The sequence below is a fragment of the Ambystoma mexicanum genome, chromosome 3q (genome assembly GCF_040938575.1).
Source record: "Ambystoma mexicanum isolate Mex_15411 chromosome 3q, UKY_AmexF1_1, whole genome shotgun sequence".
NCBI classification, from domain to species: Eukaryota; Metazoa; Chordata; class Amphibia; order Caudata; family Ambystomatidae; genus Ambystoma; species Ambystoma mexicanum.
The window spans coordinates 213891024-213914905 of NC_090926.1; the positions used below are offsets into that span (position 1 = coordinate 213891024).

Consider the following 23882-nt stretch of genomic DNA (forward strand, 5'->3'; position numbering starts at 1 on the left):
TCGCCCTCCTCCTCCACATCCTCGTTGCACCGTGCGTAAGGACTCCAGATCCTTGTCGTCCGTGAACTAAACTTCCAAGGCCTGGGACACAGCCTGGGGCTGGTACGGGCCTCCTTTTCCCCTCCCCCCTTTTTTCCACCCGAGAGGTTGGAGCCAGGCTCAGAGACAGCATCCTATTCTCTGGTGTCCCAGCAGACTTCGCCAAAGTCACTGCAGCGGTTTCTTGACTCGGAGGCAAGGACACCTGCACTGTGGGTGCTACCTTTATGGGGTCAGCTCCTTTTGCCTTCGTGAGAGCAGCCGCCACCAGTTCTATCGTCGACGAAGACATCTCCAGAGCCGATGGGGCATTCATAGGCAGTTCGGCCGTCTTCTCCTCCGTCCCTGGCTTCTCCAGCAGCCTAGCCGGGTCGGACGATTTCCTTTTTAAGGAAGAGCTTGATAGCTGGCTGGCAATTGTGGTGGATGTTGATGTCGATCGTGCCCTGTCCATCGCGAGACCCCAGTGGACCCGGACATGGTTTTGTCTTGGGCACCCACATAGGAGGTGCCCTCAAAGAACTTAGAAGGCCGCTCCTCCTGGGTGAAGCATGACCCTGCACGGGGCAGAAGCCTTGGCGTTCAGCCACTAGGCCAGTCTACTGTGCCTATCCTTCGCCTTCTCGGAGAAGCCGAGCCAGATATCACACTCCTTCCTTGTGGCACCGATCAAGACAGAGGCATTGCAAGCGTTTCGTTCCGTAACCCGCACTGGTGCAGGGCTTGAATAGGGATATCTTCTCCTCCGTCATGGTTGGAGGGCGCTAAGTAGGCCCCGATGGCGGTCTGGAAACTTTGACGATCTTCGCCCTTGAGGAGCGCTGAAATTCACAGACAACGGATACCTGCTGTCGGCAGATGGAAAGAAGAGCACACAGGCTCTTTTGGAATAAAAATAGAACCTTTATCCGTCAAACATAACAAACAAATGTAGAAGCAGCTTGCAGAGCAAACTCGAGGGCTCCCAACACTGAAGCGTGCGGTACAAATCTGAAGATGGCTGCCAGAGGAGAAGCTTAGGGAGAGGACTGTCATTGGATGTGGGCAGTATGACCCAGAGGACAGTGATTGGTTTAGAGGAGAAATACAGTTTGAAAGTGAAACTTTTTTCTTTTAAGGATGATTCCCGGCCTGACGACGGGGGATATTCCTGAGCATGTGAATCCATGCAGACCCCCCCATGCCGGAAAATGGAATACTTTAGAATGGACACAGCATACCTTTCTGGTGGAGGAATTTCATCCTTTTATGGATTGGTTATTGATGGTACTCTCCCGCAAGCACGAATTCCAGTAAGGCCAATACGAGGCAGCATACCCATGTTTTGATCCCCTATTGGGTGAGGAAGGTCCAGATGAAATCGAACATTAAAACTTTTAAAGAGACTGTTCTCTTTTCCTTCTGAGCATTTCACGCATATTACGGAGGCAAGGCAAATGAAGAATTAGACTAAGAATCATAGGCTGCAAAAAGAAGGAGAATTGATGCTGGACTTAACTGATATCCAAAGATGATTCACATTTTTTTTGGCTGTTATTAATTCACTAGGGCATCCCCAAATAAACAGTGTGATAGTATTCCAGAAACCGTATAGTTAGAGCATTTTACTTACCTTTACACCATGGGGTTATTTTGGGATATCAGGGAACACTTGTGTTGGGCTTCACCTCACGTCTCAGTGAAGTGGGGATTGAACCTGAAGCGGTCATTAACTGCATTAAGAAAGCAAGAAGGTCCAGAACTGGGGGGGGGCTGAATCATCTCACTAATCTTATGTTTAAGGTGGATGTGGTGACTTGGGAAAATGTTCTTACCTTTCTTTTTAATAACCTGCTTGTGACAGGAAGGTTTCCAGTATCATGGCCAACTTCATTTGGTGTCCCAATTTATAGGAAGGGATTAAGATCAGATCCCAGGAACTATTGGCCCATCATGGTGATGGACGCATCTGCAAGAATGGGCACTGAGGGCCGGTAGATAAAAATCCTTTCAGTCAGGCTTCCCCACATTTCACGGTACCTCTTTGAAAGGACTTGGTTAGGGAAATATGAAGCCATTCATATGGCACTGGTCGATCTTTCCTCAGCCTTTGACCTGGTTAGCCAGAGGGTTCAGTGGTCCAAACTCTACTCTTGGGGTATCCCGGAGGATCTTCTCAAAATCTTGATTGGGATGCACAATAATCAAAATATTAAAGTTAGGTTGAATTCAGATGTTGATCTATCTAGAAAATCCACGCTACATCGGGACTAAGGCTAGGTTGTATCTGTGCACCAACATTGTTCAATCTTTACGTATCCGACGCACATGTTTCAGTTAAGCATTCTTTTGTTCCTCCTAAATTAGCAGACACCAGGTTTACTTGTATATCCTTTGCCTATATATATAAGTCTGTGTTCCTTGATTGTACCCCTATTGACCTCCAGAGGTTAATGGAGGCTTTTTCCAACTATGCCCAGAAATATTACCCAACAAGCAATTCAGCAGAAACCAAGGTGATGTGTTTAACTGCTAGTCGTAAGCCCTGGCCTTTCACTTAGACCCATGAGAATAACCAATTGGAAATGTGTAGCAATTTGATTTACTTGGGATTCCATCTCCGATCGGCCGAAGAAATTGATCTTATTAGAATTCTTACAGCGTAAGGCCGGCCAATTGCTGAAGATGGGGTCAACATTTTGTAAATTCTCTATTCAGTCCCTCCTTAAATATTATGAGGGGAAGGTGGTCCTTGAACTTTTATATGCTGTAGAAATGTAACAGGAGTGGAATTTGGAAGACATTGCTTTATTTGAATCCTTGATTTGGTGTAAAGTTCTGTGCCTCCCTAACTGAATCCCAACAGCAGCTATTAGGTTTGAACTGGGGATAAAATCATTGGGGGCCCATGCAGAGTGGTGCATTGTAACTCTGTAGTCCAAGTTTCTTGATCCCCTAAGGATTTGCTTTATGGCAATTTCAATTGTATTCTGATGTTGAAAAGGGTAACATGTGTTAACAATTCGGCGTCTTTTTGTACAACCCTGCTCTTAGGTTTGGGGGCGAGTATGAGTGAACTTTTGGAGAATACCCGTTTAATTAAACAAATGATTTATAAAAGATTGGGTGGGTCATGACTGATGCCTTGCACGACTACACTTCTCTTGAGTATTTGGCCACTGATAACAAACAGATGGGAATTGTTATCCCCTATTTGAACTTGCATCTATTTAAGCAGGTGAGCAGTGATTTTCTTAGTTTTAGATTGTTTTGTGGGGATAGGAAGGTGGAGGAAATATTGAAGCACTTGTTTTCATACGGTACTGATTTAAACGCATTAAGCATTCTGTATTTTAAGAAATTGGTTTTTAAAATGGATTTTATCTATTTAGATAACCTATGGGAAAGATTGTTAAGGGGTTATCCAACTTCAGTAATTGCAGTTGTGGGGTTTTTAAAGGGTTTCAATCTGGAATCGTAATGTAATAGATAGATCTGCATTTGTAAAATGTTTTATTTGTATTATATTTCACTTGTGTGTGATCGTGTTGCAAAAGGTGGAATGCTTTTTTAACCATATGCAAATAATGTATATATTTTTTAAATACATCAGTTCTTCCAGTAGCCAAACCTGACGGTACTTATTGTTTGGTTTTGGACTGTAGAATAACCAAAGTGCGCGTGTATATCCACACCCACACACATATACACACACGGAAGTATACAAACACGAACACACACATGGCAGTTCAAAATCTGCACAGTTCTGGACTATTGAGTACCATCCAGAGGTGCAAATAAAAAACAGTGTTAGATTTGAGTAATGGGTTGTTCACATAACCTTCAGACTCAGGGAGTTTCAACTATTCTGCACTAACGTTCCCAGGGAAACACTACTGTTTCAAAAGAATTCACCGGGCTACTAAAACAGCCCAGAATCATTCTCAAGTAGAATACAGAGCCTACAAGAAGGGATTACAAATTGTTAGAAGTATGAGATGCCATCTATTGTACATATGAGACCCGAAATCACCCTTTTCTAGTTGGTTGATTAATAAAACAAATTGGTCTCAAAATATACATTCAATTAAATAAAGGTTACATTTTTAGGCTTTTCATGGTCAGATGAGTGGAGGGGGTTCGCCTCACAATTTTATAGAAAAAACGGGTCCAGCATTACTGGGTAGGTTTGCTAAATTACACATACACTTAAATGTTTAACTATGTATAATTAGTAAAAAAACCCTTAATGCATTAGTTAAATTGATTTCCGTCCATCGGATTGGAAAACAGAATATATTTTACAATCACATGACTGAAATCCCTTCTCTTCAAGACAGAAACCCTGAAACGTGTGAAAGTAACATTAATTCCTGGTCAAAATGCTTTTACATACACAGTTTGTAACTATGGATAGACCAAACCATGAGCATATCGATCTTAACTTCAGGACAGGTTATAGTAAAGAAAGGATTCTAGTTGACAATGATATGATTTATGTTATTTATAACGCATTTGTACACAAGTGTTTCTAGGCGTGACAAGACAAGGGAGGTGGGGGGCAGGGAGAAGACAGAGGGAGGACAAGACAAACAATCTTACTAGGCCTTATGTCATTCAGATCGTGCAAGTGTGACAGCGCGAAAGTGCAGGGGGAAGGGAGAGAGGGGCGGTGCAGAGTGCCAAGGAGAAGGAAGGGGAAGTGCAATAAGGACAGCAATGCTTTGAGTGAGAGCAGCCAGGGCAGTGCAACTCTGGGCAAGTGCAAGGATGCAGGGGGGCTGTAGAGGTTACAGTTACAGCCCCCAAGTGCACAGTAGGCCCAGAGGCAATGCAGGGGAGACTGATCATGGAGGAGCCTGGTACCCAGTGAGACACTGTGGGTAGGCCAAGCAACCAGTCGGCGCAGCAGGCAGGTAGGTCAGCAGGAGAGAGAGAGAAAGCAGAGGAGAAAAGGAAGGCCTTGAGCAGCTTACAGAACTTCAGGTGGTATGGCTCAAGTTTGAGAGTGGCAGGGAGGCCATTCCAGAGGGAGGCACCTGCAGAGGGGAGAATCTACCGCCTACTCTTTGCCATGAGAAGCGTCTGACCATCAGAGAGTTGGAGGTAGCTGAGTAAATGGCTCGAGAAGGAAGGTATTTTGGAAGAGTGTAAGATGTAGTGAGGGCTCCGGACCCAGAAAGCCTTGTGGACGATGCAGAGGGTCCTAAACTTGATCTTTGCAGCCACCGGGAGCCAGTGGACAGATTTCAGCGCTGGAGATTTGGTCCCTGGGCTTGAGGCCAAGGAAAGGTTTTGCAGTCCTGTTCTGGATTAGTTGCAGAGAGTAGAGGAAGGCAGATTGAAAAAGAGGCTGTTGCAGAAGTACAGCCTAGAGAGAACCAGGGCTCTGGAGACAGTGAGGGAAAGTAAGAAAAGGAAGAATACCTCTGAGGAGGTGCAGCTGGTAACAGGCCTTCTTGGCAAGGTCAGTGATGTGAGGAGAGAAGGGGAGGGTGGAATAGAAGATGACACCAAGGTGTCTTGCCTCACAGGAAGGCCAAGGAAGAGGGCCCAAAGAGCGCGGCCAGAGTAAGAGGGAAAGCGGGAACAGGGGTCCCAATGATACGGATCTCCGTCTTACTGGCATTAAGGCAGATATCATTGGAGGCACACCAATCCTGAAGTGCGGATAGACGGTCAGGAATGAGCGATAGAGGAGAGGAGGAGAGGAGGCTGAGGGGAGCCTGAAAGAAAGCAGAGTGCCACCCGCATAACACTGAAAGTTGACCGTGTCAAAAGCAGAGGAGTATGAGGACAGAAGGAAGGCTGGAATCAAGATTACAGAGCAGATCTTAATTGGTGTTCAGAAGAGCAGTTTCCGTGCCCAGTCTGAAGCCAGACTGGTGGTCATGTAGACAACCAACAGATTCAGTGTGGAGAGTAAGCTGAGAGATGGCCAGCTTTTCCATGTGTTTGCCCAGGAAAGGAGTGATAGAGATTGGGCGATAGTTTGGACAGGTAGGGTCAGCAGAAGGGTTTTTAAGGAGGGGTTGCACAAGGGAGTGCTTGAGGAGAGAGGGGAAGGATCCAGTGTGGCGAAAGAGTGATTACAGAAATCGGCCAATGTTGGAGCAAGGGTGTCAATGTGGTCCTTGATGGTTCTGGAGGAGCAGGGGAGCAGTTCCCCCCCCCCGCCACCCCAATAGATTTTTATTGACGTTTTATAAGAATGAAACAAACGTATTAATAAACAACTGACAAACTAAATAAGGTCTCCCTCCCTTCCCTCCTGCTCAATCAACCACCCCCTCCACCCCAGTACGGAGCAGGTCCTAAAGTTTTGTGGCAGTTCGTTGGGTTCTTGCCCTCTGCGTACCACCGCTCTGTCCTTTGTGGTGGGCTCAGGCACCAGCTTTCGCTATATGTCTTCATCCTCCTGATCGGGGATTATCCCCATGAGGGTAATGGCCTTCGGACACCATGTTCTTCAAGCGCCCTCCTTAAGGTAGTTCAATAGGGCTGACCATTCTGTGTTAAACTTTAAGTGGTCTCCTTGTAGTGAATAGGTCAGCCATTCCATCACTATGAGTGGCCAAATGTTTGCGATCCATTCGTGGTCTACGGGAGGGTGCGCCGATTTCCATTTGCACGCAAGGACTAGGGCCGCCGCCATCATGATAAATTAGAGCTTCCGATGGGGTTTGTTATTGATTTCCTCTAGTGTCCCATTTAAGCCTTTCATGGCTAGGCCCGAGTTCCCCTCAATTTTTAGTCCCAGAACTTGTTTGATGGCTAGATGGATCGTTTGCCAGTATTGTGCTATTTTCGGGCATGACCACCATATGTGGCTCCATGTGCCCTCCTGACCACATTTCCTCCAGAATTCCTACGATACCCTTGGGTAGATCTTGTGGAGTCTCACCGGGGTGAGGTGCCATTGTGTTAGAAGTTTTATCCATATTTCCCGGATTTCGATTGATCTTGTGAGTTTTGTTATTTGGTTCCAAAGTTTCGCCCTTGCAGCGGAGTCCCACTTTGCTGTATATGACAGGGTTGGTCTTGGCTCCCCTTCTTTTATGAGCCTATATATGTTTGTGACCATTTTCTTGTCCCCGGTGTTCATGTTAAGATATTTCTCAAATGGGGTGAGCTCCCGAGTTGCTGTGGCTCTCATTTCTGGGTGGGACAGCCAGTGTCTCAGTGGAGCATAGGCGTATCGTTGGTTCTCCCCCAATTAGAAATCTGATCTGCTTTACACTGGTCATAAGTTTTGATCTGGGAACCAACAAACATGTCTTTCACTCTGTGGCAACCACCCCGTTGTCAGTCCTGGAAAGCGGTTCAGATGAGGCCAGGGGTGAACTGCGGGTTCCTGAAGAGAGGCGTATAGGGGGAAGGGAACAACATGGTACCGGCTTTGTTCGCCGCTAGGTCCCAGGCCCTGCCCACCGTCCCCGTGATGTGGCTTGCTTACATTTGTGGTGGTCTGTCCGCCTTGGGTTTCCACAGCGCTTCCTCCAACTCCGTTCCCACCTTTGCCCTATCCATCGGTCTCCATATCTTGCCCCTGTTGTCCCTTTGCCAGTCTCTGATGACCCTTATTTGGGCGGTGATGTAGTACGCTTTAAAGTCTGGCACTCCCATTCCCCCGCTCCCCACTGGAGTTTTCATCACCCTCCCCGCCACTCTCAGTGGTTTATGGTTCCAGAGGAAGTTGTCCATTGCTTTATGGAGAGTTTTGAAGAATCGAGGTGGCACCTGTATTGGGAGGGAGGTGAAGTGATAGAGGAGCCGCAGCAGGACCGTAATTTTCAAGACGCTGATGCGAACCAGCCATGATATGGCCAGTGGACCCCAGTCTATTAGTTTCGTTTTTAGCCTCTCTAGCAGGGGTGGTAAGTTTGCTTGGTACAGACCGTCCACTGTGCTGGTCAGCATTACCCCCAGGTATTTGATGGAATTTTCTGCCCATCTAAATTGGAAGTTGTGTTTAAGGGTTTGCATCTCCTGCTGGGTTAATGTGAGGTTGAGGATTTCTGATTTGGTTATGTTAACCTTTAGGCCCACCACTTCCCCAAATTGGTCAAGCTTTTTCTGGGCCGCTCTCAGAGATGTGTCTGGCTGAGTTAGGGCGAGGATCATTCGTCTGCAAAGGCTGTCATTTTATGTGATTCCCCCCCGAATGGCATCCCAGCTATCTACTCATTTGCCCTGATTGCCGCCAGGAAGGGTTCTAGTTGTAGGGCATAGAGAATGGGTGACAAGGGGCATCCTTGTTTCGCCCCTCTTTATACTAGGATCGGTTCCGAGATGTGACTGTTTATCGCCAGTCGCAGGAGTGGGTGCTGATAGTTGGCCACGACTCTTCGTAAAAAACTCGGCCCAAATCCCATCTTCCTCATGGTTGCGAAGAGGAATCCCCACTCCACTCTGTCGAAGGCTTTTTCAGCGTCCATGGTTAATAGCAGAGCAGGGATGGCCTTCTTCTGGGCTTTTTTGATTAGGTGGACTATGCGTCTAATTGTCACTTGTTTGCCTGCCCCTCACGAAGCCTGACTGATCGGCCTGGACTAATTTTGGGAGGATAAGTTCTAGCCTGTTGGCCAATATTTTAGTGTGGATTTAGGCATCTACATTTATTAACGCAATAGGGCGGTATGATCAACACTTGGTCACATCTTTTCCTTTCCTGTGAATTAATATAACTTTTGCCTCTTCCATAGTTTTCGGTAATGTTTTGGATGCCTCTATGTGGTTATATAATGTGGTGAGGTGAGGGATTAGGTCTTCCTTGTGGAGCTTATAAAACTGCACCGTATCTGTCGGGGCCCGGGGACATGTTGAGCGGGAGTGAGTTAATGGCTGCCCTTACTTCGTCTCTTGTGATTTCCTTTCTAGCCTAGTTCCTCTCTTCCCTGGTTAATTGGTTTAGGTGGGCTTCCCTCAGGTATTCTTCCTGTTTTTATATGGTCGGGTATTCGGTGCTGTATAAGTTGGTATAGAATTTAATAAATTCCTGTTGTATGTCCTCTGTATTGGTGCTTGTCTGCTCCCCCTGCTGCTTTATTTTCAATATAGTTCTGTCCCTCTCTTCCTTCCTGAGCATTCTAGGCTAGTAGACGGTCTGATTTATTGGCTTTGACATAAAGCCTCTGCTTAAGGCGAAGCAGGCTATGCTCCGCTGCTCTGGTCTGCAATGTGTCTAGATGTCCCCTGATCGCCCTGAATTCACTTTTGATGGCAGGGGTCTGTTTCGGGCCCATTTTGGGCCTCAGCTCTTTTAGTTTGGCTTCTAGGTTGGCTTCTTCGAGTCTCAGCTCCCGCGTGCGCCTAGCTTTGATCACTATGATCTTGCCCCTGAGAGTCGCTTTAAGCGCATCCCACAAGTTTTGCCAGCTGGTGACCCCCACATTATTGGTTTCTACGTATCTGTAAATTTCTTCCGAGACCTCCCTTGCCAAGGTTATGTCTTTGAAGAGGTGCCCCAGGTATCTCCACTTCCAGAGCCCCGGAGGGCCCCTTTTCCTAGCTAACTCTAGGGTCATAGGCGCGTGGTAAGAGAGGGCGATAGCCACCAGCGTAATGTCAGCTACTTTGCCCATCAGGGGAGTGGACCGCCAGATGTAATCAATTCTGGAATGCGATCTGTGGGCATGGGAGTAAAAGGAGTACCCCTCCGTCTCCAGCCGTTTAGTTCTCCATGCGTCTACTAGGCCTAATTGGTGTAGTTTTCGCTCGAGGTCCCCGGAGGGCAGCAGCATAGCCCTCTAAGCGTTTGAGTGCGTGTTGTATGTACGGGACCTGACCCATGTTAGGGGCGTATAATGTTGCAATCGTGTTTGCCTCCCTCCTTCCTTCCACTGTTACTGCGAGTTATCTGCCTTCGTTGTCTTTCTCTGAACTTGTTACAGTTAGGTCCAGCCCGTCTTAGAGCTATGAAAACCCCCCACCCCTTTTTTGCTAGGTTGTGTAGCCTGAAAGATTACCCTGTATCCCCAGAATCTGATCCTGTGGGTATCCCGTGTTTGTATGTGCGTTTCTTGTAAGGCGACAATGTGGGGGTCTTCTCTCCTAAGGTATCTCTCGACCTTCTTTCGCTTGAGCGGGGAGTTCAAGCCATTAATATTGAGCGATAGGATCTTTAATCGATTAACTAGAGCCATGTTTGGTGTCCCGTGTCCCGGCAGTCTATTTGGGGAGACCTGTGCCTCTTTGGTGTGCGCTGACCTACCTTTGCTCCTCCTCTGGGTGGTCCCTCTCTTGTTTTGTCTCCATCAAGCTGAAAGTACTGCTCCGTCCCTCCCTGCCCCCATTCTCCCTTCCCCCTTCCCCTCGCTGGATGGATCCAACTGGCGCTTAGCCCCCCCTCGTATGGCCACGAGAGCTGGACCCTAATTTCTGCCCAGCATGTACCCACGCAGGAATTCCCATTCCAATCGCCCTTCCCTCCTCCCGCGTCTCCCGCCTCCTTGTATTCCTATGGTTCTTTGTGGCGCTAGCTTGTGAGGTGCTTTGTTGTGTGCCCTGCCTAGGGTTTTCGTAGCTATTAGAGTCTGGGCCTTCTGTAGTATCTCATTCGTCTTGTGTTCCTGCTTGCCCTCGTTTAGCGTGGTCTGTGTGAGAGGATGGGCTACCACAGAAGGGCTGTCGCCCCTCTTTCTTGTTTTTCTTAGGCTCTATCGTTGTCCATTCGCGAGTTTTCAAAGTAGCTTTTTTTTAATTTGGTTTTATTAGTTTTAAATGAGTAACATAAAAGGAGAAAAAAAATGAAAATGAAAAAATGTCACATTCTGTTGTACACCTCCATTAACATATAATAGCTTAACTGAGACAGAACATGTTATATCATTTCACTTTCTTAATTTGACAGTAATTCCATATCTCTGGGTATATCACATCAACAGCTAGGCTTTACGCCCCACCCACCCCCCTCCCCTTCTTGGATAAGCATACATCTTATGAACATTCTTGTAGCGTGGGAGCTACGAAGGCACAGTGAACATAGTTCCATTGTCTGGCGGTTCTGTTACCACTTAATATGAGTCTCCTTCCACAGTGATTTGCTGGGTTTGGCGTCTAGTTTCAGGACCCTGTGGGCTCCCCCGGTTGGGAGTCGGAGGTCGTTGCGAGATATTTATTCTTAAAGTCCGCCCATAAAGCTTTGCATTGGGCCGCTTTATCATGTAGGGAGGCGGTTATTGTTTCTATTGAATAAATGTTTGATGCCAAGTTGATCCATTCATTCTTTCCTGGGACTGTTGGGGACTTCCATTTGATCACTAATAAGGCCCGCGCAGCTAAGAGTAGGTGGGGAGTTAGGCCTTTCACTCTGATCCAGTCGTCTTCGTCTCTTTCTAGACCAAATAATATTAAGTAGGGATTGGCGTCTCTTTGAATCCCGTCTATTTCCTTGATCCACCCGAGGACCTCGTCCCAGAACACTGATGCGTGGGCAACCCCAACAAATATGCCAGTAGTTGGCTGTTTCTCCACATTTTCTCCAGCATCTTGGGCTCATTGTTTGGGACATTTTGGAGAGTCGGAGGGGGTCGTATTGCCACCTGTTTAAGAGTTTGATGGCGTGGAGTTTGTATTGGCTGGATATGGAGGTCTTGGAAGCCGCTCTACACATTATTTCCCATTGGTCAGGTTGTATCTCTTCTCCAATATTTTTTTCCCATCTAGTTCTCAGGGGGTCCGTGGATCCCTCTCCTGCCGCCATTAACTCTTGGTACATTGCGGATATGAGACCTTTCATGTCGGATTTAGAGTCTAAGTCTCTCAAACGGGGTAAGGTCTCTTAAGTTTGTGTCTATTTGGGTTTTGTTAATACACCTTTTAGTTGGATAAACTGGAATGTGGATAGAGTGCCTATACCCAATGCCTCCGTCAGCTCTGGTAGAGTGATGAACAAATCTTTTCTCTGTAGCTGCCCCACCCTTTCTGGCCCACCTCATAACATGATTGGAACCTCCCCATGTTGGGGATGTGATTGTTTATGATGGGTGACCATAGGTGGCTGAGCGGGGACGGCCAGGAAGCGATTTTGTGCATTTCCTTGCCTGTCCGCCATATGGTGCTCAATATGGGGTGGTCTTTGATTTTCCTTTGCACCCTTTTGTGTTGGGTCCATAGCCACTCCAATACCGTAGCCGGGGCCAGGTAATGGTTGTCCATTTGTACCCATTGGAGGTTTTGTACGATCCCCAAGGTGTGGAGTTAGGACACGCAACTGGGCGGCTTTGTAGTAAGTTTTCAGGTCAGGGAGCGCCACCCCTCCCTTATCTTTGGGAAGTGTTAACGTATTGTATGGAATTCTTGCTTTCTTCCCCTGCCAGATGAATCGTATTGTAATCTTTTTGGCTTCCATAAAGAACCCTTTCGGTATCTCTACTGGTAACATTTGGAAGGGGTACAGGAATCGGAGGAGGCATACCATTTTGACAGCAATAATTTGCCCTAGCCAGGAAATCGTGAGTTTGTTCCATTTTTTGAGATCCGCTGTGAATCGCCAGAGAAGGGGGGGGGAAATTGGCTTCATATAGGTTGTTCAGGGTTTTGGTGATCTGTATGCCCAGGTATTGTAAAGTAGTGTGTTCCAAGTTAAGGCCTAAAGGGAGGAACTTAACGTCGTTCTCTTCAGCAGATCCCTGGAGGGGGAACAGTATGGACTTGGTCCTATTTACTTTGAACCCCGAGAATTGGCCATATTCGTCTATTAATTTAAGGGCGTGGGCGATAGATATTAAAGGATTAGTTATGTGTAGGAGAATGTCGTCTGCATACAGTGCTACTTTATATTCCGTTGTCCCTAGTCGCATTCCCTCTATATTAGGGTCAGCTCTCATTTTTTGAGCTAGGGGTTCTAAGGAGAGTGCAAATAAAATTTCAGAGAGTGGGCATCCCTGTCTGGTCCCCCGGTGTAGCTCGAACCATCTCGAAGATTCTCCATTTACAAATATCGATGCCTTGGGAGATGTGTATATCGCTCGTATCCCCTCTCGAATTCTCGAGCCTATACCAACTTTCTGTAGGACTGTTCCCAGAAATTCCCACTCTAACCTGTCCAAGGCTTTGTCTGCATCGATCGACAGAAGGGCAGATTCGCTTGGAAGGTTATGAGCTGCATGGATGAGGTGTAATGTTTTGCACATGGTATCGGCTTCCTGTCTCCCGAGAATAAACCCGACCTGGTCAGGGTGAATTAAGTGGGGCATTAGTGTTTCCAGTCTTGCAGCCAATACTCTGGCATAGATTTTGGCATCGAGGTTAAGGAGGGAGATGGGGCGGTAAGATCCGCAGAGTTTGGGGTCTCTCCCCTCTTTGGGAATCACTGTTATCAGTGCTCTCTTGAAAGAATCTGGTGCCACCCCCGTCTTTATCATCTTGTTGAATAGTTTTGTTAGGAAGGGTGTTAATTGCTTATTGAAGGTTTTATAGAAGCCGGCGGTGTAACCATCCTCCCCTGGGGATTTGCCCAGTGTTAGCCTTTTGATTGCATCTTGGACTTCCTGTTCAACGATTGGGGAGTCAAGGAGCTCAGTGTCTGCGGGCCTTATTTTATTGTGGGCATGGTGATTGGTGCTAAGTAGGAGGTTGTGTCTAATTGGTCGGAAGTTATTTCAGAGGTGTATAGGTTTTCGTAGAAGTTGGCGAAGCACTCTGGGATAGTGCGGGGGGAGGGGGGGTGCCAAGAGGGTGGAGTCTTCTATTATTTCCTTTACCTTGCGTTCCGCCCTTTGCTCCCCAAGTCTGGCTGCTAATAGCGCATCTGCTTTGTCTCCCTTTTCGTAAAATTTCAGTTTGAGAAACTGCAATTTACGTACTACTTGATTGTGTTCCAACAGCCGTAGTTCCTCCCTTTTTCGTTGGGCTGCTTTCCTTTTTATCAGGGTCCACCTGTGAGTTTTTTCTTAAGTCTCCCTCTAGCTGGCGTATTTCAGCCCGTAGTCTATGCTCAACAATCTTTCGCTCCCTTTTCTTAGAGGACCCCTCGCATATTAAAATGCCTCTCCATGTGGCCTTCCCAGCCTCCCAGATCGTTTGTTTGGAAACTTCCCCATTGTTATTTGTATTAAAGTATTCATTGATTTCGGTCTCCCTTTCAGTTTAAAGACCGCATTTTTCCAGAGGGTCTCATTGCACCGCCAGGTTCCCCCTGTAACGGGTAAGTCTGCCCAGTTAATATCTACTAGGACCATGTCATGGTCGGACCATGTTATCGGGATATCATCTGAATAACGTGCAGTGCTTGCGAGATCTCTCGCGAGAAATATGTAGTCTATACGGGTGAATGTGTTATGGGGGTTCGAATAGAAGGTGTATCCACTTTCGCCGGGGTGCAAAACTCTCCACACATCTTTCAATTCATAGAGTTCCATAATTTCAGACAGTTCAGTCCGATCCCCTCTATATTGGTTTCTCGTTTCAGGTTTACCCGGTTTCCAATCTTTGGACGGGTCTGCCCATTGGTTAAAGTCATCTCCCAGGATATGTCCCGTGGCTTCTAACATTATTTTAAGGATCGTTTTCTTAAGAAATGCTGCCTGTCCGGTGTTGGGCGAGTATACAGTGGCAATGGTTACCTGCAGTTTTGCAATTTTTCCTGTTATCAGAGGGCACGACCGCCCACATCGGACCATGTCTTCTCCACTTCAAATTTAATTCCCTTCTCGACACCTCCTTTCCTAAGTGGACCAGAACCCCAAAATTCCAGGCCCCCAACCCCCCCAACGTCTCCCCAGAACGCTCCGCTCCTCTCCCTTGGCAAACTTCGTCTCCTGTAGGAGAAGGATGTCAACATTGGATCTGTGAAATTCCCTAAGCACCAGTGACCTCTTAGTTGGTGAGTCAAGCCCTTCACATTGATGGTCCCAACTCTGAGGGAGTCCCTGTCATGCCGTCGTCTTTTGGTGGTCGCTGGCGGTTATGGAAAGCTTGGCGTTGGCGGCGCCATTAGATTGTTCCGTGTTTTTTCTTTCACTTCCTGGTTTGACGGTCTAGTCTTTTTCTCTTGTTTCTGTATTTAACCACGCCCTCTCCTGGGCTCTGTGCGTTGCAACTTTGTTTCCTTTTCCTGGTTGCCGTGCTACTTTGTTTTCCGTGCCTTTTCCTGTTGCCATTTTCCGCGGAGTCTATCGCGGTATCCTTTCACTCAGCTTCTCCCCCTTCCTTCCCTTTTTCTGTCTTTCCGTCCTCTCGGTCCTCTTACCTTTCGGGGTTCTCCTCTCCTTCCTTTCTCCCAGATCTCGTTCCTGGTTCCTGGCGGTACTTCCATTCCAGTCCCTCGCACTGCTCCTAGTTCAGTATCAGCATCTCCGGACTATCCAGCTTCCTGCCGCACCGAGAGACTTACCTTGATTCTCCTGCTCCGGTTTTTTCCTGCATTCCCGGGCTCTCCAGTCATCTCTTCCTGCACAGCATCCGTACCAACTACATCGTAGAGAGGTTTTTTTTAGCGGCTGCTTTTTTCCTCTTGTCTTGGTTTCTGCGGGACGGGGGCCGGTTGCTTCCCTGTTTAATCGGGGGATCAGGGTGGCTTCTTCCCGCGGACGGCCGTACCTCTTCACAAAGAAGAAGAAGCCCAAGAACAAGGCCTCCAGACGAGAAACCGTTTCGAAAGAGACAGGTGAGGAGAAAGGGGAGGTGGACGTTGATTTATCAGATTTGGAGGATAATCCGCTGGTTCCCATCATCCGTGACAGTCCCTTTCTTTAAGCTTATCAGATAATGCCATCGTTGGTTATCTTTCGGATGTTGCTCAGTTTCAGCGGCCAGACAATCATTCGGTCTCCCAGTCCCACATTATCTTTGGTATGTCGGATTAGTTCAGATGGTGCTATTACCTTTTCCAAGTTTCTATTCCCCCCTTCCCTCCCCCCTCCCTTGCCCTCCTGGGTTGATGGTGTTCAAGTGATCCCAGGAACTGAGGATGCAACATTCGCGGCCTTTGACGGCGTCCGGCTCGGACTTGATGAAAGTGTTCAGTCCAGTGTCGGACCATCAGTGGGGACCGTTGCTTCACGGCCCCAATCAAGTTTACCATTTTAACATAAGATTGAGCCCCCTTCCCGTCCCCCCCTACCCCCCAACATTACATATTTCAACAATAACAATAATAAGCATACAAAGGTGTAACGTTACGTGCGTTCTTCGGAAGTTCATTTCCCCCCTTACTTCAGGGAGGAGCTCAACAGCCGGCAGCCCCCATGTCTGTTGTGTTCCTGGGTCTCAATCTCTGTGGTGGTCTGTTTCCAGTATCTCATCCGTGGATTTTGATGCGTTGAATTGTAATATTCGCGAGACTCGCTTTCATTTTCCGCTGTCAGGCGTGTTAAGGTGCCTATATTTTCTTGAACCTTTTACTCTTTTTCTCCTAGGGCCCTGGAGCTCCCATTGCATTCCAGCTCGCTCGGTTTCGCCTCCCTCACCGTCTCTTGGGCCTGTTCCTAGAATGTCCACAATGCATTCCTTGATGATCTCCTCAGATCGAAGGATGATTTTCCTGCTTCCGTGCTCAAAGGTGAGTGAGAAGGGGTATCCCCACCTATATCGCGTGCCCCGTTGTTTGAGCCATTTCGTCAAGGGGCTGTAGAGGCGCCTTAGCGCCAGAGTGAGTGAGGATAAGTCCTGAAATATAGTAATTTGGGCACCTCCCATTGTTAGTGGGCCTCCAGATCTCGCCTTCTCAAGGATCCTAGTTCTGTCTTGGTATCGGTGGAATTTGGAAAGGACCGAGCGCGGGCCGCCAGGTGGTCCACCCGCCCTGTGTATTTGTTCAGTTTTGGGTTCGTCAATGTCTTCGTCCGCCGTTAAAATTTTAATGATATCGTGGATCGTGCTTTTGAGGACTTCTTCAGTTTCGCCCTCGCGTTCCGGAATCTCAAAAAAACGTAGGTTATTCCTCCTTTCTCTGTTTTCCAAATCGTCCATTTTCAGGCGTATCTCCACCTCCCTTTTTTCAATGTTTCGTATCCTTATGGCCATTTGGGTCTCAAGGGTATCAATTGAGGCATGATTGTGCTCGACACCCTCCAGCCTCTCCTCAAAGCTGTCCATTCTCTGGGTGATCTTGTCAATTTTACCACCCAGATTGGCACCCATGTTTTTTATCTCGCTTACCAGTGCGGCAATGTCACCCTTAGTGGCGGCTGCTCACGCTTCCGCGATTTTCGTTGACATGGTGGCTGTACGCTCGAGGGTCGGTGAGGGTGGGACGTAAGCGTATCTAGCTAGCCTGCTTGTCACGTTCACAGAATGGGTCCTGGGTTAGAGGAGGCACACGCCCCTGGATCGGGGGCCCTACCCTCTTCGGGGATGCGTAGGTCGGTGAACACAAGATTGACCCAAATGTTCAGATCGCTATGCGAAGCAGTGGGAGGCTGATGGGGTATTCAATAGGCGGTCTGCAGTGTCGGGAGGCCCGTCCTCCGGGGGCTTTTTGTTGGTTATGATGGTTCCTGTGCTAGCATGGCCATGACCAAACAGACCCCTTTAAGGTGGATCAACCTCGGCTTCTCTGAATGCTATGATGTGGCGGGGTAAGGATGTGCCTGAAGTCTGTAATGTTTTCGGGGTCACGGTTGGGCTGAAAACAGACTCTTATTGGATAGTCCTTTGCATAAAGAGAATCTTAGGGAAAGTTTAGGGAGTGGGGGTGTCTCATCGGGTCTCCGTCCACTACCACAAAGCTGGTGGCAACCTCTTCTGCTCTGCAAAGGGTAGTGTCTGTGAAAGACATCTGTATAGGGGCACAGATGCTGGTTTTGGTAGGGAACCCCGGCAAATGTAATGCTTTCAGCCCATTTCCAGTTTCATTTACTGCTATGGGAATTTATCCAGATGAGGAATCTTGAGCGTTGCAATCCATTGAAGGGAAAATGAGTTGCTCTTAATTTTCTTTCTCTGAATTCTCCTCCCACAGATTCCTCATCACCCTCCCACATTTTCCACACTAAGGTTTTCTTGTGGATGAGTCATAAAAGGAGTTAAAACAAAAATAGTGTGCTTGTTGCACAGATTTTACCAGAATAACATTGGTCTACAAAGTTTAGTAGTTGTTCCTCACAATAACAAAATAAATGTTGCATGCATTTTCCTTAGCAAGGGATTCCCTCAGCTCCTGAGAGCATGGGGGTAAAAAATGGGGAACTGAGGATAAGGAGGGTATGGGGGGGGGGGGGACGTCTGGGAATGTAGTGGAATGTAGTGCATACTACACTGATGTCATGTCTGGAGCTGTGAGTGCTGGAGCTGAGGAGCACAAGAGCTGGGGGCAATACCGTTGAGCCTTTCGATGCCCCTTGTCTGAGAACAGCTAACACTGGGTGAGTTCTATCCAGATAAGGGATCTGTGCGTGGGGGGGGGGAGAGTGGGAATCCATAGAAAGAACATTACCAGTATTTTCCTGTTCGTTTGAACATGTAATTTTGATTAGTAGAAAAGGTTCAGTCACATTGACTAGGACTTGAGTTTCTGCAAACAGGGCTTTAAAAGTTCATGCAACACTATTGTGTGTATGGAATTGACAGATCATGGCTCAAATCGGTCCCTTTGAACATAACCAGATTTTCTAGGTCTGATTTCTAGCATGGAGGGTAAGATGAGAATGTGTTGTCTCATCCAGCCTCTGTACTGATTATCAATTAAAAGGACAACTGAAGCATTAACCAGTTTTCCAGGTAATGTTTTCAAATCACATTGGTATGGTAAAGGTTTCAATCTACTTGTAGAGTATGAGATGTATATGGTATGATGATCTCCACTTCATTGTCCGTGTTTCTGAAATGCATGACTTCAGTGGAAGTTCTGACATCACACAATTGGACTTGTTTTTAACCGAGTGTTTTGCCCCGGTGTTTGAAGTTCCAAAAATCTTTTAAATGCTGGTATGGTTTACTTAATGCATGGGGGCAAAAATTAGTTACTTGCCTTCTGGCATGCATGTCAACGTTCTCAAAGGGAACACTAGTTTCTTACCATCACATTTAGTGCGTCACAGCACTCCCTTATAGCCATTGGTGAGGGGATATTCAGAGTACCTAGCCTTGACACTAAACTGGTGCAATTTTCATACCACACCAGTAAATGTTAAAGTACTGGCAATAAATGCGGTAAAAGTACTGGCAGTCCCGTCTATGCTTTTATGATTTGTCGGTTTTTTTTTTGGTGTTCTCTCCCTTTGAACCTAGACTTTTTTGGACAAACTTTGAGGTTCACAAGACATGCACTTTCTCCTTCCAAATTACCCTATGGGGAAACTTTAAATGTTTTTTATTTTTATACAGGTGTAGTTCCTTTAATCCACCATATCAATGATAGGTATTTAGTCTGAATAGATCTGTGGATGCTGGCACAGACTGGCTGGAGCGCTAATTGCAAATAACTGGCCGAGGAGCACTCCAAAGATAACCAAACGTAGCAGCTGCCTTATTACTTATTGCCTTCTGGACTGCAATCTAGAAGGATCCTTTAAGGAAACCACTTGGAAAGCAGCCTTAGGGTCTGGTTGATGCTCAGTGAGTAGTTGTACATTGATTGTAATCCGTTTTTGGCCTGTTTCATGTGCTCCTGTGGAGGGGTTTGGGTGCTTTTTTCAATCTTTTTTTGACTTGTTTGTGCTACTCTGGTGGGTTTCTCTTGTGTTTCTGTGGGTTCTCACCCTGTTTTCCTGAGCTGGTCTGCATCTAGAGTGTGCAGTTCCTGGGGTGTAGCCCTGTGTTTAAGTCTGGCTTTCTTCCTGTCCCCACCCTCCCCCCTTGCAATTGGTTGGAATAGTCAGGTGTGTCTCTGCCTTTGGTTTCTGGCAGTCCTTTCCACTTACGTTCTGGACCTTTCCCAATTCTCTGCCGCACCTGTGTGACCTCTCCCCTGCCCATTGTCTGTGATTGGAAGTCTCCCTCGAGGAGTCAGGCTCTTATCCACACCCCCTAAAGCAGCCCACTGCCCGTGCAGTCCCTTCAGCTAAGGGCCCCAAGTCAAAGGGCAGCTCCCAAAGAAGCAGCTCAAGAAAGGGTTTGCCTGAGAAGCCAGTAGCCAGCCGTCAACCAGCAGCGACTGACAAGGCAAGTGTAATCTGGGTGGGGAGTACAGCAATCAATGTATTCAAAATCCCTGCCTTCCATTACCTACAGAACAGAAGCATACCAAAATCAGCCAACTAGTAAAGAATACCCCTTCACTGTTGTGTAACAAACACTCAGTGATGTTATTCACTGTTGGATTCCAAATGTAGGCATTCTCCATCTATTCAGATACCTCAAATCTAGGTGTTTGCACTTCTGCTGTGCCCCCAATTTAAGCATTCACATTCTGTCCTGGTGAAGTTTAGCCATGCGTCGCACTCAGAAGATTTGTAAAGACTAGCATTGCGTCACACCTAGAAAATTAACACTAGCCTGCATCCCACCTCCACTCATCTGGGTGGTGACCAAGACACTCCACCACCGACCAACACAAGCTGCCCTGACAGTGTCCAGTGCCCACACCTGCCAGACGGGGACTAGACGGCCGACAACGGATAAGGTAGGAACAAATTTCAGGTACTAATAGCCACGTTAACGCTCAACTCACCCTAAACAACCAAAACCTGCAATAACTGTACCAATCACGCATGCCCTTGACATCATATGGGAAGACCAGTGAGAATCCAAGCGCACTTAAATACTGTTAATATTTTGAAGCTTGGGCATTTCCCCTGCTGTCTAGGAATCTCAAATTCAGCTGTGTTTATATCTGCCATTTTGTGAAAACTAGACCTTTCTCAAACTTTCTAGGAATCTAAGACATAGGTGTATTTATATCTGCCATTTTGAGAAAACCAGACCTTTCTCCATGCAGTCTAGGAATCTCAAACGTAGGTGTGGTTGTTACCGCCTTCAGTGAAAACTAGGCCTTTCTCCCACTATCTAGGAATCTAAGACAGTGTTTATATCTGCAAGACTGCAAAACCCAGGCTTTTCTACCACTATCTAGTAATCACAAGCTATTTTATGAAACCCAGGCCCTCACCAACCGTCCAGGAACATCCGGCAACCCGCTGAAAGCAACTAACCATAGCTTGATCATTACAAAACTAAGAACCAAGGTCAGGTCGTTCACCTCCCACAAGCAACCGATAATCCAACTGCCTACCGTCTCTCCAATACTTAATATCCCAACACCACTGCACTTATACCCTTCACCCACAGGTAAGAGATACGAAACCCAAATCCACTATTTAGGCAGCCACCCAGGAATCCCCCAGCAAACTACCTGCACCCTATAAAAACCCAAGCAAGAATCCCTCAAACATCTCAGAAATTGTACAAAAGAAGCGAGGCCACATAGTGCACCGCACAATCACAAGGCAAAAGGCCAAGAGTCAACACCTTCCAAATCACAAGAGATCCTATAGGTTGGCTACAGTCCCTGTAACCCAAATGAAAAGGAAAAAAAATAATCCATACCCTGCGACCATCTATGGCCAAAAGGTGTCCCGACGAGACGCCGCCAAAGAAACAGGGAAAAAGGAACAATCCCACTGCAGCTGCTCCCTCTTCCAGTACAAACTGCCACAAATACAGAACACACCCCTACAAACACCACGACCAACAGAACAAATGTCATGAGAAGAGAAAATCCCTACATCTAACACCATACCTCGCAACCTGCTTCCACACTGCAACACCCCAATGACACCAGCGGTTCGAGGCAGACAAAAAACCTATTGGAACCTCGCAGGAAAAGAAGAACAAGTTACTCTCTTACCTGGTAATGTTCTTTCAATGGGATGGTTCGACGACGTATTCCATATCTATGACAGTAATCACCACAGCTGTGCTGCTTCGGAAAATCTTTCGGCGTCTGCATCGATGATGTTGATACGCTGTCCTCGAGGGCTTCCGTGGAGCCGACGTCACCAGATGTTATAAGTAGGATGCACGACGCCTGTAGCCCCAGTTGTAGTTTTTCCCAGAACGTGTGGCACCAATCTTCTGCCAGTATGACCACGGAAAGCCTTGCGGAAACGTAAGCTGCAATCGCATAAGGAATTCTGTAGCGGGGTAGGCAGGGTGGGAGCGATATCCATGTGCCATCCCATCGAATGAACGTTACCAGGTACAAGAGTAACTTGTTCTTCGAGGGGATAGGTTCCTCCGACATATTCCATATCTATGACAGACTCGTAAAGCAGTACCAACGTATGGAGGAGGGAAAAAGAATTTAGAATATAGAAATTTAGAATGCCCAATCAAATTGCAGAGTAAAGGACCGGCTTGCCAAAGGCCAGATCCTGCCCATGGGTAGAATCTAGGGAGTAGTGTCGTACAAAAGTATGGACCGTAGCCCAAGTGGCTGGCTTCACAGGTGTTACGAATAGGAACACCCCTCTGCAGGGCAGTAGAGGCAGCCATACACCTAGTAGAATGGGCCCGTAAGCCTACCTGAGGGTCCTTACCTGCCAAGCGGTAACATTCAGAAATTGCCAAGATAATCCATCTAGACAAAGTCTGCTTAGTAACAGCTTGTCCCAAACGCCTTCTAGCGTAACCTATAAAGAGATGATCATCCACTCTGACCCGAGACATGCGTGAAATGTAGAAACTTAAAGCTCTCCTAGGATCCAACCTATGGAGCATCTCCTCTTCCTTACCAGGATGTGGAGGAGGATAAAATGCCGGAAGAATGGCCTTCTGCCTTAAAAGAAATTCCAACACCACTTTCGGAAGAAAGGAAGGACGAACTCTAAGGACAACCCTGTCCTTATGAAACACAGTGAAGGGTGGCTTAACTGAAAGTGCCTGTAACTCACTCACTCTGCGAGCGGAAGTGACCGCAACTAAAAATACTGTTTCAAGAGTTAACAGTCTCAAAGGACAAGAATGTAAAGGCTCAAATTGAGCACCTATTAGGAACTTTAGAACAAGGTTCAAATGCCAACCGGGCACCTGGAAAGGTGACGGTGGGAACACATTAGTGAGCGCTTTCAAAAACTGAGAAAGTAAAGGAATTTTGAAATAAGAACACCCCTCAGACGAGCACTTAAATATGGACAGTGCCGCCAGGTAACCTTTAATGGTAACCACTTGCAGGCCCTTGTGGGCTAAAGAAAGCAAAAAAGACAGAACCACAGGACCACAGGACCGTCACATGAAAAAGGATCCACATTCTTAACCCTGCACCAGTCGCAAAACTTTCTCCAACGGCAACGGTACAGGGACTTTGTTGCTGGTCGTCTGGCCGAAAGCAACACCTCCATCACGTCTTCAGGGAGGTCCCAATCCTTCTACTTCAACCTTTCAGAAGCCAAGCATGAAGGCTGAGGGATCTGACCTCTGGATGGAGAACCTGACCCCCCTCCCGTGAGAGTAGATCGTCTTGGCAGGGAAGACGACGTGGAGGGCAGATGGACAAGTCGAGAAGGTCCGGGTACCACGTCCTCCGAGCCCATGCTGGAGCAATGAGGATCATTTGGGAACCAAACCTCCGTAACATCCGCAGCACTTGCGGGATGACGGGCGCCCTGGAGGAAACTCGTACAGCAGTGGGAAGGACCACTCCACCACGAACGCGTCTCCTAAGGCTCCTCTTGGAGGAAATTCCTGTGAGCAGAACCTTTCGCACTTCCGTACTTCCGTAAATGCTAGGCGAAGAGGCAAAGAGATCCACTGGAGTCGAAGAGATCCACCTGAGGGGTCCCCCAAAGGGCAAAGATCTCCAGGAGAATATCCTGAGCCAACTCGTGAGAGATCGCGCTCTGCCTGCTCAGAGCGTCCGCTGTCTCGTTTTCGTCTCTGGCCAGATTAACTGCCGAGATCGAAATTCCCTGCTGGATGGCCCAGAACCAGAGCTGCATCGCCTCCCTGCACAGAGGAAGTGACCCTGCCCCCCCCCCTTTTTG

At 47.4% G+C, this 23882-nt stretch overlaps 1 protein-coding gene and 1 non-coding gene across 7 annotated transcripts in view; one reads left to right on the top strand and one right to left on the bottom strand.

Moving 5' to 3' along the window:
- Positions 1–23882, bottom strand: part of R3HDM2 (R3H domain containing 2) — a 2186793-nt gene that overhangs the window by 615787 nt on the left and 1547124 nt on the right. The gene's annotated exons all lie outside the window — the stretch shown is intronic.
- Positions 18747–18816, top strand: LOC138448225 (small nucleolar RNA SNORD18). The gene has a single exon (XR_011260068.1). It is a non-coding gene; the product is annotated as a small nucleolar RNA SNORD18 (small nucleolar RNA).